General features: G+C 36.0%; 1 long non-coding RNA gene and 1 pseudogene across 1 annotated transcript in view; both read right to left on the reverse strand.

Annotated features, from left to right (window-relative positions):
• LOC138151429 (uncharacterized) overlaps positions 1 to 3,816 on the reverse strand; it is a 43,897-nt gene extending 40,081 nt beyond the window's left edge. Inside the window, exon 1 of the long non-coding RNA XR_011165820.1 lies at positions 2,190 to 3,816. This is a non-coding gene — a long non-coding RNA (uncharacterized lncRNA). The remainder of the gene's footprint in view (positions 1 to 2,189) is intronic.
• A 3,881-nt stretch (positions 3,817 to 7,697) lies between these two features.
• The window catches only part of LOC138151426 (periodic tryptophan protein 2 homolog), a 44,320-nt pseudogene continuing 36,319 nt past the window's right edge, over positions 7,698 to 15,698 (reverse strand).

The following is a 15,698-nucleotide window of genomic DNA, read 5'->3' on the forward strand; positions in this document are numbered from 1 at the left end:
CCCCCCCCCCCCCCCCCCCCCCCGGCTTTGAAAAACCCAGATGTTGACTGGGTATGGATGTAATGGTTGGACAGTTTGGAAAGCTGTCTGCTTGATCTGTTAATGTCTTGATAATTCTGTCTGTATATTTTGAAGTTTGGGGTGCTGACCTTTTTCTCCTGAACAAGGTAAACGATGTATGTCTGACTGATTAAAGTGAGCTTGTTAACCCATTTTGAGTTGCTTTCCTTTAACAAAGCAGATCCAAGAACCTGTGGTGGCGGCAAACCCTGAGGACACTTGGGGTGCTTGCTGCTACAGTATATCGATTTTCAAACTTTTCTGAAGTTTAAAATAATCAAAAGGTTTTCATAAAAATGTTTATTTTTATTACCAAAAAGTGTTTTTGTGTTTTATTACCAAAAAGTGTTTTGAGAATTTGTCTTCACATCTTGTGAGCTTTGAAACCGAGTTTTCTGTGTGCTATGTGTAACCAATCTTTAAACCTTAAAGTCATAATTCTTAGTTAAAATGCTGCAGAAGGATGAAGTGAAGCAAGAATGGAGAAAAAGAGCTAAAGCATGAGACTCAGCAGTTGCATTTGTAGAAAGGGCCATGGAATCCTATTTTCATAACATGTGCATTTTGTATATCAATTTACATTTTTGCTATGATATAATAAAATCCTCATGTGTCTTATCATGGTAGCAATAGTGGAGAATTTTGATGGTAGTGTGTTTATGTAGCCAAGTCAAAGATGTGTCAGTAATGAGAGGTTACTCTGGCAGCTTCATTCAAGTAGGGTGAGTACCTATGTGTAGGCTGTTGTGCCAAGTAATTAAGAACATGATCCTGGAGACTGACACTCTAGAAAGTGTCACTGTCATAAGCTGTGACTGGGTATGAAATGTAGTTTCTTTGGAAGTGGATTCGATGCTTTGCATGAGTTAGGGGAGAGAACTCTAGTTTTGGAGTCAGAAATCTTATGAACTTCTCAAACTCTCAGTTCCTCATTTGTAAAAACAGAGATAATATACTTGTACCACTTACTGCACAGTCTGTTGCTACAATAAAATGAGAAAATGAATGTAAAGTGGTTTGAAAGCTGTCAAGAGTAATGTGAGCTGTTATTGAATAAAAATTCTTTCTGTATAGTACACATAGTAGCAACACATAACTCCTTTCAGTTATTCATCAAAACCCAAATGTAAATAAATTATCACTAAAAGCCTAGCTGACATGGACAAAATGAACACAGAATGAATGGATCAGAGATTTAGAGTTGAAAGGGACCTAATAAATAATCTATTTCTACATACTTAATTTATAAATGATGAAACTGAATAGCAGAGTGCTGTATGCTTAGGCAACTTAGAAACATGAAATAAACCTGCTTAATGATTAAATCCAGAATTTTTTATTTGATGGTTCTAAAGTGACCAGCTTAAGTACAGGCATACTTTGTTTTACTGTGCTTTGCTTTACTGCAATTTTAAGATATTGCTTTTTAAAATTTTTAATATTTTTAGTTTTACAAATTGAAGGTTTGTGGCAACCCTGCATCAACCAAGTTTAATGAACAATTTCCCAACAGCATGTGCTCACATCATGTCTCTGTGTCATATTTTGGTAATATTCCCAATATCTCAAATGCTTTCATTATTATTATATCTATTTTGGTGATGTGTGACCAGTGCTCCTTGATGTTACTATAGTCATGGAGTGTCATGAACTGTGCCCATATAAAATGGTGAACTTAATAAATTTTATGTGACTGCTCCATCAAACAGCTATTCCCATCTCTCTTCTTCTCCTCAGGCCTCCCTGCTTCCTGAGACACAACAATATTGAATTCAGGTCAACTAATAAGTGTACAATGGCCTCTAAGTGTTTGAGTGAAAAGAAAAGTCAAGTGATGAGGTAAACTTGTTGTCTTATTTTAAGAAATTACCACAGCCGCCCCAACATTCAGCAACCACCACTCTGATCAGTCAGCATACATTAACATTGAGGCAAGACCCTCCACCAGAAAAAGATAACAACTCAGTGAAAGCTCCGATGATGGCTAGCATTTTATTTTTAGCAATAAAGCATTTTTAAATAAGGGATATATATTTTTTGACATTATACTACTACATACAATAGATTACACTATAGTGTAAATATAACTTTTAAATGCATCAGGAAACAAAAAAATTTATGTGACTCACTTTATTGCTGCTTGTTTTATTGCAGTGGTCTGGAAGAGAACTTGCAATATCTCCAAGGTATGCCTGTAGTAAAATGCAAGTCAGTAGCACAGCAAGTAAGAGCACCGGCTCCAGTGTCGGGATGACCTGGGGATCAAATCCAGGCTCAGACACTTAGCACCCCCCCAGAAACACCTGGCCATGTAACCTTGAGCAAGTTATTTAACCCTGATTGCTTAAAAAAAAAAATTTAAATCAAAATAAATAAATAAATAAATGCAAGGTCAGTATTCAAATCCAGGTCTTCTGACTCCAAAACCAACCTCTCCTCCTATATCACAAATGGATTTTTAAATTATCCCTCAGCGAAACAATATAGCTCATTTTTTTGAATATCATTTGTTTAATGAGCACAAAGTTCTACCTCATTTGCAGTTATAATTACCCAAAAGGAGACTGTGAGATGACATTTTAAAAAAATGATTATTCATATTGAGAATCAAGATGAACTTTAATTGATAATTCCATATTATATTTGGGAAAATAAAGCTTTTCAAATATACCTTCAACTTTTATTGAATTAAGTGTGGTGTACAGCACTTCAGACATGGCCTGGATACTATTTTCTTTAGATTAACCTTTAATTTTCTCTACATGTGTTATGTTTAAAAATGTAGTATGAGTTTCAATAGTCATATTTTCAAGAGGCAATATAATTTGAGAGACTGGCAGTATAATTGTCATTTTGGAGAGACTTACCTATTATGGATGAGGAGAGACTAAGTGAGTGAAAGAGGATGAAGAAAATATATTTTCCTTAAGATAACTTTTAATTCTTTCTTGCAAAGAAAAAGCATAAATTCTTGAGAGGATCTGGCTGCTTTCCTGAGAGAACCGAATGGTAGGACTGGGTTTCCAGAGCTGAGAAGTGGGAAGTTGTAGTGATTAAAGGTGACTTTGATTGTGATTGTTTTCATAGCTGATATGATGTACTTAATTATTCATACGTTTGTTTTGTCATTTGTTACACTACCAATAAATTGTATTACCACTGACATTGATATTTATTTAAGCATAAGAGATCAGAGAGTTTGATAAAGATGAGTGAATGGCAGAGTAAAAGCAAACAGAAGAACTCAGCTCTACTCTACTACATCATCAAATGCCTTGATTACCAAATAACTCATCCCTTTAGACAAGCAGTAAATATGATCTCAGTCCTCCAAGGAATGAAAGTAAAAGATCCCAGAGAAGAAAAAATTCTCAAGTGCAAGAAATCTTGTGAGGGTCAAAAGCAAAAGTGAAAGTGAAAAACTTTAGTACTAAAAGACAGTAATTTTGTCTCATGCTTTCATTTTTATTCATGTGTTTTCCTTTTATATTATGAACATTTATATATAGATTACTACTGCTTAGTGAGAAGTATCTTGTAAAAAAGTAAAACAGTTAAGCAAAACTGTTTTTAATAATACAGCGACCTTGTCTGAAAGTTCATAAAACATTCTGTATCTGTAGTACCTCCATCCATTAAGTAAAAAAAAAAAATCTAATCTCTCTTCCACCTCCTCTAATTAAAAAAAAAAAGGAAATTATTTGTGGCAAATAAACATAGTTAAGCAAAACAAATCCCCCAATGGTCATACAAACACACATACCTATTCATACATATATGGATGGATGGGTAGGAATAGCATGCTTCATCATCATCAGTCTTCTGGAATCATAAATGGTCATAGATTTTACAGCTTTCAAAGTTGTTTTCACTTTGTCATCATATAAATTGTTCTCCTGGTTCTGCTTACTTCACTCTGTGTTAGTTCTTATAAGTTAAAAAAAAAAATAGAACTCAGGTATAAGAAAAAATCCTCAGTAGGAAGAAATTGCTCCTCAAGGGACAACAGTAAAACTGAAAATCTTATGGGCTAGGGAAAAAACAAAACAAAAACCCCTAAATACTAAGAAGAAAAAAAAAAACCCTCAAGTGTGAAGAAAAAGAGTCTGTAAATGCTTTTAAGTTTAAAAAGGGAGGATGGTGGGGGGAGGGGGGGGAGGTCTGGTTGTAGAAGAAAACCTAACACAGTAAGGTAAATAAAAATAGAAAATCTTTCCTCTCTCTTCTCTCTTAAGGAAAAGACCTCTACTAGATCTATTTCACCAGAGGATGGCATCCTTGGATTTAACTGAGGATAAAATAAGAGACCTCTATTTCTTTTCTCCTTATCCAAAGGAAAAGACTTTAACTAAAAGTCAATCATGGATCACAGGAGAGAACTATAATTATGTATACATATTTAAATACCAGAAAACCAACTAAAAAAAATTAAACACCAAAATAGAAATCCTAAAAAATCAAAGAGATTAACAAAATTGAAATAATAAAGTTAGGCACTGATTTTTGGACAATAAAATTAGCTATTAGTTAATTAGCTTGAGTTGGGTAGGCAGTCTAATGCCTCTTTTCTCCCACATTTTCCTTTGGAGCCTCCCAAACACTGAGCTAGCTCTGGCAATGCGTGCTATCATCCTTGTGTGCATTCTTGGAAAATATCCTGCCAAAGTAAGTGAACTTATCCACAACATTCAATATTTCTCCTTTTGCTGTAGTTGATAGTTCCATTTATAGATGGACATGATCACTCTCATAGTATTTCCAAGTTCACCAGCTTGGGATCTTCCTCAATTCTTCACTGTTCCTCATTCCATATACCAAAACAGTTGCTAGGGCTTACTAATTCTACTTCCACAACGTCTACACATCTATTCTCTTCTCTGTACTCACAAAGAATACCCTCTCAGTTCTGGTCCTCATCACCTTTTGTCTAAATTGTTCTAATAGTTCCTAATTAATTTTTCTCATGAAAAATTATTGATAATTTATTAAAGTAACTTCTGTTTCTCAGACATTGTGCTAAGCCCTGGAGATACAAAGATAAAATAACCAAAAAGAAACAAAAAATTAGACTTGCCTTCCAGAAATCTAAAGTCCAATATGGGAGGAGATAGCGTGCAAAAACTGTGTACAAGAAAGGCACATATAGGATAACTGGAGATAATATTAGAGAGAAAGGGGAGGGGTTGGAAAAGGCTTATTATAGAAGATGGGATTTTAGCTAATACCTGAAGGGAGCCAGGGAAGCCAGGAGGTACAGGGGACAGCTGGTAAAAATAGATGGAGTCAGGAGTTGGAGTGTCTTGAAAGAAAAACATCAAGGATGTCAGTATAACTGTATTGTAGAGTATGTGGAGGGGAGAATTTAAAAGCTAGGTTTTATATATGATCTTGGAGGTGGTATTTATATTTGATCTTGAAGCCCCCGGAGTTTATTGAATAGGGAGGTAAAATGGTCAGACATGCCACTTAGGAAGTTTACTTTGGCAGCTTAGTGGAGAATTATTAACTAGAGTAAGAAGACACTTGAGGCAGAGAGACCAATCAGCAGACTATTGTAAATCCTGATCTTAGGTGATGAGGGCCTTTCCCGTGGTGACATTGTCAGAATACAGAAGGAGCCATACACAAGAGCTATTGTTACAGGACTTGACAGATTGGATATGGAGGGTGAGAGACAGTAAGGAGTCAAGGATGACACCTGAGTTGGGAGCCTGGTTGAGGAAAATTTAGTGTTATCTTTAAGAGTAACAGGGAATTAGGAATAGGGGAAGGTTTGGAAGGAAAAAAAAAATAGTTCCATTTTAGTCATATTGAGTTTAAGATATCTCTCTATAGGGCATCTAGTTCAAGATACCTAATAGACAGTTGGAGATGCAGGCCTAGTGGTCTCTATTACAAGTCTTTCCACTCCACAATCCATCTTTCACATAGCTGCCAAAGTGATTCCCAAAACATAGGTCTGCCATTCCCCTGCTCAACAAACTCCAGTGGTTCACTATCAACTCCAGGGTAAAAATAAACAAAAAAGAAAAAAAGGTCTTAATTTTCCACTTAAAGCCTTTTCATTACTTGAATCCATTCTGCCTTTTCAGGCTGTTTAAGCTCCTTCAGGCAGTTCACAATCCATCCAAAGTGGCCTCTTGTTCATCACACAACTCCCATTTAATGTACCTTTGCCTAGGCTGTCCATATCAGGAATGTGCTCCATTCTCTTCCCTTTGCCTCTTAAAGTCACTGATGTTGGGGGTGGAGTCAAGATGATAGAGAAAGGGCAGGAAGTTGCTTGAGCTATCCCTAATTTCCCTCATAACAACTTTAAATCATGCCTCAAAATGAATCCTGGAGCAGCAGAACCCATAAAAGAACAGGGTGAAACATTTTTTACCCCAAGATAACTTAGAGGGACTACAGGAAAGGTTTATTTCATCTCACTTGAGTAAAAGAGGAGCAGAGCCCAGCACAGGCAATATCCAGGAAAGCCAGTGGGAGGTCCAAGCACAGACAAGCAATGAGGCCCCATGGTCCTGTCTTAATAAGCAAGCTGCACAGTGGGCCTTCTGTGAGACCTCCAGTCCTGATGCAGCAGGCTAGTGGTCAGTCCTGGCAGGTCCAGAGGCCACAACATAGACAGTGAGGCTAGGCCAGGTGACCCCAGCATAGCAGAGAAGCTGCCAGCTCTATAGGTCCCAGCACAGAAAAAGATTGAGCAGAATCAGCTGAAGTGAAAAAAATAAAAAAGCAACGGTAGCAATCATGACCTCCAATAAAGCAAAAGGAAAAACAGATCTAACTAAAAGACACAAGGATACTACATCTTTGCTTTGCTAAAGGGTACCATAGACAATGAAGTAATATCAGTGTTAAATATATATGCACCAAATGGTATTAACATTCAAATTTCTAAAGAAGTTAAATGAGTTACAGAAGAAAATAGATGGTAAAATTATACTAATAGGGGACCTCAACTTTCTCCTTTCAGAACTAGTAAGTTGAATCACAAACTAAACAAGGAGAGGAACAGAATGTTAGAAAAACAGATATGATAAACTTCTGGAGAAATATGAATGGGGATACAAAACAATAAGCCTTTTTCTCAGTAGTGCATGACACCTACACAAAAACTGACTGTGTATTAAGATATAAAAACCTGACAATCAAATGCAGAAATATAGAAGTATTAAATGCATCCTTTTCAGATCATGATGCAATAAAAATTACATTAAAGAAAGGGCTATGAAAAGATAAACTAAAAATTAAATAGAAACTAAATAATCTAATTCTAAAGAGTGAATAGGTCAAAGAATAAGTCATAGAAACAATCAATAATTTCATCAAAGAGAAGGACAACAGTGTAATAATATACCAAAAGTTATGGAATACAACCAAAGCAGTACTTAGGGAAAATTTTATTTCTTGAAATTCTTACATCAATAAAATAGAAATAGAGCAGATCAATGAATTGGAAATGCAACTAAAAAACTAGAAAAAGAGTACCTCCACCACTGCCTCCTCCACCTCCTCTTCTTCGTCCTCCTCTTCTTCCTCCTCTTCCTCCTCCTGTTTGTCTTCTTTCTCCTCCACCTCCTCCTTCTTCTCCTCCTCTTCCTCACCATCACCACCATCATCTTCCTCCTCCTGCTCCTGCTCCTACTGCTGCTGCTTCTCTCTCCGTTCCCTTGGAGCGGACCATCCTGGTGCCTCTTTTGTGAAGCAACGGCTGAGGAGACCCCCGGACTTGCCATGGCCGACAAAAAGCCGAAGGAAGGAGTCAAGACTGAAAACAACGACCACATTAATTTGAAGGTGACAGGGCAAGATGGTTCAGTGGTGCAATTTAAGATTAAGAGGCACACACCACTTAGTAAACTAATGAAAGCCTATTGTGAACGACAGGGTTTGTCAATGAGGCAGATCAGATCCCGATTTGAAGGGCAACCAATCAATGAAACAGATACACCTGCACAGTTGGAAATGGAGGATGAAGATACAATTATGTATTCCAGCAGCAGACAGGAGGCGATTACTAAAAAGAGAATCTACAACTCTACTCCAGAACTGTGCTCCCAAGGAAAACAATACATTCACAATTAGAAAACCAAGATTTGGTTCATCCATATCCTGACTACTGCAGTATAGTTTTCTCTCTTCTTTGATTCCCTTCCCCATTCCTTTATTGTACATAAAGTAACTGATGTATGTGCACAGGCATAATGTGTATTTTTTTTAACTAAATGGCCGATGGTATGTTTTGATCAACATCAAATGGAGATGGGGAGAGGAAAAAACAAACTGGTTCTGTGAAAATATCCCTTTTCTCCATTAGTGGCATGCTCATTCAACTTTTACCTTTATATTCCAGTAAGTTATTTTGCTCTCACTGTTTAACAACAACAAAAAAAACCCCACAAAAAAAAATCCTTGCATACCTTGTTTGATTGGATAATTTCAATGTTTTTCTTTTATCATTGTAAAACCAAGGACAATTTTATAACTTTTTTGTATGTAGCTGTTACATGTAGGGCAATCTCGGTCTCTCAGTAGGGATAAATTACTATAAAGAAATTGATCCTAGATAGTTTTCCCTTCCAGTTAAACATCTTGTTGTTTAAATAAACTTCTTGTTTAAAATGTAAAAAAAACTAGGAAAAGAACAAATTAAAATCTCCAATTAAACATCAAATGGGAAATCCTGAAAATTATAGGAAAGATTAATAAAATCAAAAGTAAAAAAATTACTGAACCAATAAACAAAACTAAGGGTGGTTTTGTGAAAACACCAATAAAATAAATAAACCATTAGCTAATTTGATTTTTTTTAAAAAAGGAAATGAAATTATCAGTATCAAAAATGAAAAGGGTGAGTTTGCCACCAATAAAGAGGAAATTAAAGCAATAATTTTGAGCTATTTTGCCTAATTATATGCCAATTAAACTGACAATCTAAGTGAAAATGGATGAATATTTATAAAAATATAAATTGCCCAGATTAACAGAAGAGGAAATAGAATACATTAATGACTCAATTTTAGAAAAAAAAAAACAAACAAACAAGACATCAATGAACTGCCTAAGAAAAAATTCCCAGAGCTACACGTGTTCACAAGTGAATTCCACTAAACATTTAATCAACAATTAATTCTAATACTATGTAAACTATTTGAGAAAATAGGCAAAGAAGTCCCACAAGATTCTTTTTATGACACAAACATGGTGCTACTACCTAAATCAGACAGAGTTGAAACAGAATACTATAGACCATTTTCCCTAATAAATATTGAAGGAAAATTTTTAAATAAAATACTAACAAGGAGCTTACATTAATATATCACCAGGATCCCACTATGACCAAGTGGGATTTATACCTGTAATACAGGGCCAGTTCAAAATTGGGAAAACTATCAGCATAATTGACCATATCAATAGCAAAAGCAACAGAAATCATGATTATCTCAATAGATGCAGAACAAGCTTTTGACAAAATAGCACTCCCATTCCTACTGAAAACACTGGAGGGCATAGGAATAAATGGAGTTTTCCATGAAATGATAAGTAGTACCTATCTGAAATCATCAGTGAGCATGATCTGTAATGGGAATAAGATAGAAGCCTTCCCAATAAGATCAGAGGTGAAGCAAAGATGCCAATTATCACCTCTAATATTTAATGGTGTACTAGAAATATTAGCTATAGCAATAAGAGAAGAAAAAGAAATTGAAGGAATCAGAATAGGCAATGAAGAAACAAAGCTATTACTCTTTGCAGATGATATGATAGTATACTTAGAGAATCCCAGAGAATCAACTGAAAATACTAGTTAAAATAATTAACAACTTTAGCAAAGCTGCAGGATATAAAATAAACTCAGGCATTTCTATATATTACCAACAGTTCAGAAGCAAGAGATAGAAAGAGAAATTCCATTTAAAACAACTGTAGACAACAGAAAATACTTGGGAGTCTACCTCCCAAAATAAATGCAGGAACTATATGAACACAATTACAAAACACTTTGCACTCAAATAAAGTCAGATCTAAACAACTGGAAAAATATCAATTTCTAATGAGTAACCTGAGCCAACATAATAAAAATGACAATTCTACCAATTAACTTACATATCTAGTGCCACAACAATTAAATTACCAAAAAGCTATTTTTTAGAGCTAGAAAAAAAATCAACAAAATTAATCTGAAAGAACAAAAAGTCAAGTGAATTAATGAAAATAAATGTGAAGGAAGGTGGCTTATCCATAGTATACCTCATATTATAAAGTGGCAATCATCAAAGCTATCTAGTATTAGCTAAGAAATAGAGTGGTAGATCAATGGAATAGATTAGTTATGCAAGACACAGTGCTAAATAATCATAATAAGCTAGTGTTTGATAAACCCAAAGACTATAACTTCTGGGACAAGAACTCACTATTCGACAAAAACTGCTGGGAAAACTAGAAGATAGTATAGCAGAAACTAGATATAGACTAACATCTTATGCTCTACACCAAGATAAGATCAAAATGGGTACATGATTTAAACATAAAGGGTGATACCATAAGCAAATTAGAAGAGCAAGGAATAGCTTACCTGTTAGAACTATGGAGAAGGGAAGAATTTATGACCAAATGAGAGATAGAAAGCATTTTGAGATGCAAAATGGAAAATTTTGGTTATATTAAATTAAAAAGACTTTGCATGAACAAAACCAATGCAAGCAAGACTGTAAGGAAAGCAGAAAGCTGGGGAAGAGTTTTTTTTACACCAAGTATCTCTGATAAAGGCCTCATTTTTCACAAATAGATAATTGGGTCAAATTTATAAGAATGTAAGTCATTCCTCAATTGATAAATGGTTAAAGGATATGAACAGGCAGTTTTCAGATGAAGAAATCAAAGCTATCAATAGTCATATGAAAAAAATACTCCAAATTGCTACTGATTTAGATAGATATTTAGACATAGAGAAATGCAAATTAAAACAACTATGAGGTACCTATCACACCTATCAGACTGGCTAATAAGAAAAGGAAAAATGTTTCAGGGGATGTAGGAAAACTGGGACCCTAATGCACTATTGGTGGAGTTGTGAACTGATCCAACCATTCTGCAGAACAATGTGGAACTATGCCCAAAGGGCTATAAAACTGTATACTCTCTTTGATCTAGCAATACCACTACTGGGTTTATATCCCAAAGAGATTAAAAAAACAGGGAATGACCTGCTTGTACACCAATATTTATATCAGTTCTTTTTGTGATAGCAAAGCATTGGAAATTGAGGGGATTCCCTTTGATTGTAGAATGGCTGAATGAGCTGTTATATGAATGAAATGGAGTAGCATTTTGTTATAAGAAATAATGAGTAGGCAAAGTTCAGAAAAACCTAGAAAGATTTATGTGAACTGATGCAAAGTGAAATGAAAAGAACCAGGAAATCATTGTATCCTGTAATAGCAATACTGTGTGATAATCAGCTAAGAATAACTTAGCTCTTTTAGCTCTTGTTAGCAACACAATAAATCAAGACAATTCCAAAGGGCTCATGATAGAAAATGCTATCCAGAGGGGCGGCCAGGTGGCTCAGCAAGTAAGAGCACCAGCTCCAGTGTCGGGATGACCTGGGGATCAAATCTGGGCTCAGATACTCAGCACCACACCCAGAAATAACTGGCCGTGTAAACTTGAGCAAGTTACTTAACCCTGATTGCTTTAAAAAAAAAAAAAAAAGAAAAGAAAATGCTATCCACATCTAGAGAAAGAACTGATGGAGTCTAAATGCAAATCAAAGTATACTATTTTTACTTTTGTGCCTGAGTGTGTTTTTTTCCTTCTGGTCTGTCTTCTTTTATAACATGAATAATATAGAAATATATTTTACATTACTGCACATATAAAACCCATATTAAATTATTTATTGTTTTAGGGAAGGGGTGGGGAGGGAAAGAGGGAGAAAAGTTTGGAACTTTAAATCTTTTTAAAATAAATGTTAAAAATTATCTTTACATGTAATTGGAAAGAATAAAATACTATTAAAAATAAATAAAATCACTGATGTTCTTCAAAACTTAGCTCAACAACCATTTATTCCATGGGACCTTTCTCAACCTCCTAGCTAGTATCCCTTACAAATGACCTATTTATTTGGTAAATACTTTGTCTGGGTATATGTGCACCTGATAGGCAGTAAAGCTTCTTGAGGGCAGGATCTATTTAATTTTGGTTTTCTCTGTCTAGCACCTACCAAAGCTCATTGCACATAGTAGATTCTTTTTTTTTTTTTTGCCTTTTGGAGAGCAATTGGGGTTTTAAGTAACTTGCCCAAGATTACATGGCTAGTTTTTTTTGTGTGGGTGTTAAGTGTCTGAGGCTGCAACCAAACTTGGGTCCTCCTGACTCCAAGGCTGGCGCTTTACTCACTGTGCCACCTAGCTGCCCCCACATAGTAGATTCTTAATAAATTCTCTTTGACTGTTTGACTTTCACCTAAATTCTGTAATTCATATTCATTTAAAATTAAATTTTTGCAGGCCAGGACAAAAAGAGAATAAAAGTCTGAGAAACGGGAATGTTAAAATCCTTACTAGTCAGAATAGGGTAAAAAAAAAAAAATTAAAGGACTGAGAAAGGAACAGCTAGAACAAATGCAAAATAGATGAAGGAAGATGTGGAGAGTTAGTAAAAAGACTTATGATCAAATATCACCCCAGAAGAGTCACCTCTAACATTAGAGGCCAAGGTCAGGTTGAAGAGATGACTAAAGGAAGATTTTTAAAGTTAGCACTAACAAAATATTGCCAAATTCATAAATGCTAGAAAAGGAAGGAGTAATTCATCAGAATTTTGGTTGAATTCATAATAGTGAAAGGATTTAGAATGTAAGAGGCCTCAGAGAGGCCTATCTCATATTAGGACTCTGAAACTCAAAGGAGTGAAATGATTTCCATAGGGTAACATATATAAGTTGTAAAACTGAAAATCAGTCTACATTCTATGACTTCAAATCCTGTGTTCTTCCCATCCTTGACACTTTAAACTTTTAAGTAATATGAAACAGGACTTTATAAATGCCACAAATCCAAGTGCCAAAGAACGGAGGGTAATCCTTAAAGTAACCAAGCTTTGAGAAAGGGATAATTTTTTTTTTTTAAGCAATCGGGGTTAAGTAACTTACTCAAGGCTACACGGCCAGTTATTTCTGGGTGTGGTGCTGAGTGTCTGAGCCTGGGATTCAATCTCCAAGTCATCCCAACACTGGAACCAGTGCTCTTACTCACTGAGCCACCTGGCTGCCCCTGAGAAAGGGATAATTTTTAATAAAAATGGAAATCAGGATTTGGAGTATAAATTGAAGAGTACTACAAGTTAACTGATGTTCACTGCCAGCAGATGCATCATTTCTATGACAGAAGTAAATATGAGAAGGACAAACTTCCTGTGATATACTCTATAATAGGAGATATATTTCTGGTTATATGAAGGATAAGAGATGACCAGGACCATTTCAGTTAAGTGCCTTCTATGACTTTTTCTTCTTTCTTATATTCTTGGAATCACAAAAGTAGATTAATAAAAAAAATTTGAAGTTTAATGCAAATTTTTACTTATCCACAGAGAATAGAATGTTAAGTGAATACATTTGTTTTGTTTTAAATATTTTTAAATTATGAAATCACCTTTTCAAGCCCTGTGGCTCATATGAAGTAAATATGTATCAAAAGCTTGATGCTGTAAGGTCAAGGAATAAAATGTACAATTTTCAATGTATTCTTGAATTTTCCCAGTTTGAATGTAGCACAAGAGAATTGTAGTAGAGGGCTAAGAATCCCAGCTTGCCTGCTAATTACTAGTTATAATCATCTCCACAATTTATGTTTTAAAGCCAGCTTTAAATTTAAGGTCCCATTTATGGGTAACTAGGTAGTGCAGTACATAGAACCCTTAGCCTAGAATCAAGAAAACCCGAGTTCAAATTTGATCTCAGATACTTACCATGTTTCCCTGATAATAAGACCTATCCCGAAAATAAGCCCTCTCCTTACTGTGTAAGATTCCTCTAAAATAAGCCCTCCCCCGAAAATAAGCCCTATTGAGATTGCTACTGTAGTGAAGGTGATCCCCTGAGCTACACGCTACATTACGGTCCCTCTGTATGCACCGTCCCCCCCCCCCCACCGGTGAAACGCACACCACGCTCCGAGCTGCATCCAATCAGAACTGCAGCAGTGAGTGCGTCATCCTGTTCTTCCCCAGTGATTTGCTTGCTGGCGCCATTGAGAGCAGTGCCGTGGAGGAGAGCTGAGGCAGGACAACATAAAAACCCAATATGTAAGCGGGAGTAAGGGGTCATGATGGAGGATAAAAAGGGCATGATGGAGGAAAAAAGAAGAACTCAGGGGGCATGATGGTGTGAAAAGAAGGACTGATGGTCATAATTTTATTATTCTGTCTGTTTTGACCCCCAGACATGAGTACAAAAAGGAAGAGCTATACTGTTGAGTATAAGAAAGCAATTGTAGAGGAGTCACATGTCATTGCTGTCAATGTTCATTAAAATAAGCCTTCCCCTGAAAATAAGCCCTCTGGTGTTTTTCTGTCCAAAAAATTTAATAAGACAGTGTCTTATTATCGGGGAAACACGATACTAGCTGCATGACCCTGGGAAAGTCACTTAATTCTGTTTGCCTTAGTTTTCTCACCTGTAAAATAAACTGGAGAAGTAAATGGTAAACCATTCCAATATCTTTGCCAAGAAAGCTCCAAATGGGGTCGCCAGGTGTTAGACATAACTGAACAACAACAATCCAAATTTACAGACACATGACTTTCCGCATTTCCTTAACCATTAAAAAAAGCAAATTTCGGGGAGGCCAGGTAGCACAGTGAGTAAGAGCACCAGCTCCAGTGTTGGGATGACCTGGGGATAGAATTCTGGGCTCAGACACTTAGCACCACACCCAGAAATAACTGGCTGTGTAACCTTGAGCAAATTACTTAACCCCAATTGCTTAGGGGTGGTCAGGTGGCTCAGCAAGTAAGAGCACCGGCTCCAGTGTCAGGATGACCTGGGGATGAAATCCGGGGGGAGATACTTAGCACCACACCCAGAAATAACTGGCTGTGTAACCTTGAGCAAGTTACTTAACCCCGACTGCTTAAAAAAAAAAGTTTAAAGCTGTTAGGAAATTTTAGGCTATATAAACATCAAAAAGTAAAAGATATTGGAATTTATTAATTAGCATACTTGTGTAACAATAATAGCCTGACACTGGGCTTGATGGGACTCAGTTTGCTTTGTTCTCTTCAACTCATAGAGAGACCAGTCTTAGTTCTAGGCATAAGCATTTATGACTGGGTTCAATCCTAGAAAGACTAAGGGAGTCTTACATAAAAGTCAGGCTTTAAGGAAAGGGTCATACTCTTTTGACTCTTTATGTCTTACCCCAGAGTCCTGAGTATAAATGAGCAAAGATCCCTGAAATTTTTTAAGGATGTGCTTCCAGAGAGCCCGTACAGACTCAACACTATTCCCTGGAATCTCTGTTACATTCAAATGAGTAATCTGAATAAAATATTTTGTCTTCGAGAATCCTTAACTCTCTTTGCTGAGGGCAACTGCTGATTTTAAAACAGGACAAAAAACAATG

Source organism: Petaurus breviceps, unplaced genomic scaffold (assembly GCF_028583685.1).
Source record: "Petaurus breviceps papuanus isolate PSGF00001 unplaced genomic scaffold, PetGlider_PUasm1.0 90897, whole genome shotgun sequence".
Lineage (NCBI taxonomy): Eukaryota > Metazoa > Chordata > Mammalia > Diprotodontia > Petauridae > Petaurus > Petaurus breviceps.